At 41.7% G+C, this 5,000-nt stretch overlaps 1 protein-coding gene across 3 annotated transcripts in view; it reads right to left on the bottom strand.

Annotated features, from left to right (window-relative positions):
• The window catches only part of LOC122257271 (uncharacterized), a 99,576-nt gene that overhangs the window by 25,566 nt on the left and 69,010 nt on the right, over nucleotides 1–5,000 (bottom strand). The window lies entirely within an intron of this gene.

Here is a 5,000-nt window from a genome sequence, read left to right as displayed (position 1 = left end):
AGAGAGAGAGAGAGAGAGAGAGAGGGAGAGAGAGAGAGGGAGAGAGAGAGAGAGAGAGAGAGAGAGAGAGAGAGAGGGAGGGGGGGGAAGAGAGAGAGAAAGAGAGAGAGAGAGAGAGGGAGGGGAGAGAGAGAGAGAGAGGAGAGAGAGAGAGAGAGAGAGGGGAGAGAGAGAGAGAGAGAGAGAGGGGGAGAGAGAGAGAGAGAGAGAGGGGGGGGGAGAGAGAGAGAGGGGGGGGGAGAGAGAGAGAGAGAGGGAGGGAGGGGGAGAGAGGGAGGGGAGAGAGAGAGAGAGGGAGGGGGAGAGAGAGAGAGAGAGAGGGAGGGAGGGGGAGAGAGAGAGAGAGAGAGAGAGAGAGAGAGAGAGAGAGAGTATGGTATATTGACACCGCGTGGTCACTGGTCAGCGGTGTCATATGAGGAGGCTGGTGTCAGGTTAAGTGCCATGTGGTTGCCGTACTTCCCTTCGTTCTCTCTCTCTATCTATCTATCTATCTATCTGTCTGTTGATTTCCCAGATCACAAACTTTTTATGGTTCTATGAGGAAGAGAGACAGAAAAAGAGAGAGAGAGAGAGAGAGAGAGAGAGAGAGAGAGAGAGAGAGAGAGAGAGAGAGAGAGAGAGAGAGAGAGAGAGAGAGAGAGAGAGAGAGAGAGATAGAGAAAGGGGGAAGGGGGAGGAGGGGATGGGTTGTCCTGCCTAATCGAACAGACAAGACTTTCTCCTTTTACCCCCCCTAACCCTCCCCCTCCATGCATCTCCCTCTTACCCGGAACCGCAGATCATCCCGCCGATATCTTCTCTTTGTCCTTTCATTTTTTTTTTATTCTCGATTAGCTTTTGTCAGTCTTGTTCATTGTTGTGACCTGTTTTGCATTTCCTTTCGCGTCCTTCGATATATACGCTTTTCGCTGACTCGTTCGTCCTTTTCCCATTCCTTTTCCTTCTTTTCTCCTTTTTATTTCTCTTCTTTCTTCTCCTTTTTCTTCTTTTCTCCTATATTATTTCCTACTTTCTTCTCCTTCTTATTCCTCTTTCCTTCCTTCTGCTTATTTTATCTTTCCTTCTTTTTTCTCTCCCTTTTGTCTTCCTTCCTTCTTTTTCTCCTACCCTTCATTTTTCCTTTGCTCTTCTTTCTTCTCCGTTTCTCTTTCCTTCTCCTTCATCTCCTTCTTTCTATCCCTTCTCTTCTTTCTCCTTTTCCTCTTCCTCTTTCTTATCTTCCTCATTTTCCTCTTTCTTCTCCTTATCTTCCTCTTCCTTCTCCTCCCTTCTTCCTATCCTTTTTCTCTTCTTTCTTATCCCGAACACAAAAGCACTGAAAGCAAGGCACTGACCTTCCCTGACCTGTGACCACCTACGCGAAAGGTGAGAGCGTGGATGACCCGAAGATGACGACCTTTGACCCAAAGATTTTTCTGGTCTTTTTGCTTCGCCTTCTCCGAGTTTGATATTTCTTTACCTCGCAATTTCTTTTCCTTTTGAGTCTATTACTATTTATATGTTTTGTGCTATGCGTTGATATGTGTATTTGGCTATTTCCTTTTATTTTTGTCTCTTTCGGTATATCTCTCTCCTTTCGTCGTCTTACTTACTTTATTTATCGTATTCATCTCTCTCTCTCTCTCTCTCTCTCTCTCTCTCTATCGTATTCATCTCTCTCTCTCTCTCTCTCTCTCTCTCTCTATCGTATTCATCTCTCTCTCTCTCTCTCTCTCTCTCTCTTGTATTCACTCTCTCTCTCTCTCTCGGACAAGATGGACAACTTTCATTTTGTTTTTCTGCGAAGTTTCATTTTCCCTTTTACGATCGCCGGAAACATGTCAAGACTTAGGAATGTCACAAAATGATTCCTCAGGTTATGACGTCATTTTGACTTATGTCGTCACGGATCAATAAGAACTCTGAATATCAACATTCCGCTATCAGTGTGTGCGTGTGTGTGTGTGTGTGTGTGTGTGTGTGTGTGTGTGTGTGTGTGTGTGTGTGTGTGTGTGTGTGTGCGTATGTATGTGTGTGTGTGTATGTATATGTGTGTGTGTGTGTGTGTGTCTGTGTGTGTGTGTGTGTGTGTGTGTGTGTGTGTGTCTGTGTGTGTGCGCTCATACCTAACCCCTATTGTAACGAGGATCACTGTTTCTACGGTGACGTCACGGCTTGGCAAGAGACCTCAAGTTGACGCGCTTGCGCCTCGACTTTCCTTTTTCAAATTTGGTTTCTCTCCAAGCAGCTCTTCCGCCTGCGTGGGTTTTTCCTCCTTCGCTCTCCTTCATTCCACCGATTACATTTTCTAATCTCTCGTCTTTGATGGAACATCGATTTTTTTTTTTTTTTTTTTTTTTTTACAATCTTTCTCGCTGGTGTTCTCTTTGTGTTTTCTTCTTATTTAGGGACAATTGCGTGATCTAAATGCTAATGGAATTCCACAGTTCTGATATTAAAGTTTTGTGAAAATTACAGCCTTGTATTTAGCTGAAATACACAGGATGACTAGTGCCATTCCTATTAAAAGCATACTTAACTTTTTTTGTCTTCCTGGTCTTGTCAACATTGCAATAAGGACAATCTGACTTTTCAATTTTAAGCTGTTTTTACCAAGTTCATGATGACTGACAACTGCATGTTGACGATGGCGCACACGGTAAGCTACAGGCAGGGACATTTATAACGTAGGTTCATATTTAAATTAATATCATAATTGGTGTACAAATCTAGTGTCAGTTTGTCTATGTCCCGTCCATGCACATCTGCCTCTATGTCCTTTAAATTTTCACACCTTTTTTTTCCACTCTTCCCACCTTTATCAAGATATATTTCACTATTCCTAAGTTAATCCTCTTCCCTTACTTTTCCTTCAGATTTATATCTTCCCTCTTTCTCACTTTTATTTTCCTTTTCTTTATCGTCTCTTAATTTGGACATGAACCCCGTACCAGAAGCCCTCCCCCTCTCCCTCCCCCTCCCCCTCCCCCACTCCGAAGAAAGGGTGTGGAGGTGGGTGGGAGTGGAAGGGGGTTCAGTAGAGGGAGCAAGTGACCTGAGCTTCCTAACGCTCCTCCCTTCCTCTTCTTCTACCCTCCCCTCTCCCCCTTTCCCTGGACCAATGACCCTTGACCCCTTCTACCCGTAGGTGCTTTCTCCCCCTTGTCTCGACCTGCTCTGACCTGTTTTTGTAGGTTTCTTTGTTACCGATTTTTTCGGTTTCCAAAATCGTCATATCGCTTCTTGTGCGGTGTAGGTGTAGGATGGCTTGTTCTTACTATCCTCTTCACTTTATCTTTTTTTCTTTCTTTCTCTCCCTTTCTCCCTCCCTCTTTATCTTCCTTTTTTCTTTATGTTTCTCATTTTCACTCTCATTCTCACGCTTATTCTCACTTTATTCTTACTTTTATTCTCTCTCTCTTTACCGTATCTTTCCTTTCTTTTCTTTATATCTCCTTCTCTCCCCACCTCCCTCTCTTTTTACACTTACCCCCCTTATCCTCTCTTCCCTTTCCATTTTCCTCTTTCTCCATCAACTCTCACGGGAAACCGAGAAAGGAAGAGGGCGGAGAAAGGTCGAGAGAGTCATCTGTAAAACCGGCCAATTAGCAAGCGTAATTAACGCATACTAATCATCTCTATATCATTTACTACTTTGACTTTGCGTTTCCGAGCCCTTTCTTTTTTATCTTTCTTTCTCTTTTCTCTCTCTCTTTTATACTTTCTCTCTCTTTCACACTTTCTTTTTCATCACACTCCTTTTCACTCACTATCTTTCTCTCTATCTCTCACTCTCACTCTCTCTTTCTTTGTGTCCGTCTCTCTCAATTCCCTTTGTTTTCACCGTTGTTATCTTTCCCAGTTCCGGCTCGGACTGCGACGAGACTGGCTAAGGTGGTTTGGTTTCTTGTTTCTTTTTATGTTCTTTTTGTCATTTTACCCCCTCCTTCGATCACTTCTCTTATCTTTATTATTTTTTTTTTTTTGTTTTCTTTTTTATGATTTCGTTTTTTTCTCTTATTTTTCTGTCTGGTTTGTTCTTATTTTCTTCCTCTTACCTTTCCCTTTTTTCTCTTTTTTCCTTTCTTTCTTTTTCTTTTCTCCCTTTTCATTCCCTTCTTCATTTCGTCGTATTTTCGCTCTCATTCTTCTCCATCTCTCTATCTTGCTCTCTTTGATTGTTGTCTGCGTCCACATCCCACCGTCTACGTCGTGTGTGTGTGTGTATGTATGTATGTATGTATGTATGTATGTATATATGTATGCATGCATGTATGCATGTATGCATTATATGCAATTATACATACACACACATATATATATATGTATATGTGTATATGTGTGTGTGTGTGTGTGAGTATGTGTGTGTATACATATATACATATAATATATATATATATATATATATATATATATATATATATATATATATATATATATATATATATATATATATATATATATAATATATATATACATATAAATATAATATATATATAAATACGTATATATATACATATATATACATATATATACATATACACACATATACATACAAATATACAGAGAAAAGGGGTGTGGAAACAAACAGGCAGTCAGAGGCAGGATCAAAGGCAGAGGCAGAGAGTGAGAACCAGAGACGGAGACAAACGGATAGGATTACATTCAGAGACAATAAGAGTAAAGTTGAATGACCTCATCTCCGGGTCCCGTCAAAACAAGGTCATTAAACCTTGGTTCACGGTCAGGTAAGGTCCCCCACTTAGAGCCCCGGGGCAAAAAGGAAGGGTCAAGTGAAAGGGAAAGAGACCGAGTGTAATGTCTCTCTTACGCTGATTTCCCTATTCTCTTCGTTTTCCACCTCTTCGCTCCTTCATTTTCTCGCTTTTGTTCTTACCCTTCGGCTTTATCGCGCCCATTCCAATTACCATAAAGCTTCTCAACCGTCAACTCAGCTAAATGGGACGTCACTACTCTACTGTAAAGCTGTGACGCTCTTGTGACATCTTTCCCGCCAG

This window comes from Penaeus japonicus, unplaced genomic scaffold (assembly GCF_977035675.1).
Source record: "Penaeus japonicus unplaced genomic scaffold, GWHDUDI00000001_assembly GWHDUDI00000011, whole genome shotgun sequence".
NCBI lineage: Eukaryota > Metazoa > Arthropoda > Malacostraca > Decapoda > Penaeidae > Penaeus > Penaeus japonicus.
This window is presented reverse-complemented; position numbering and strand designations above follow the sequence as displayed.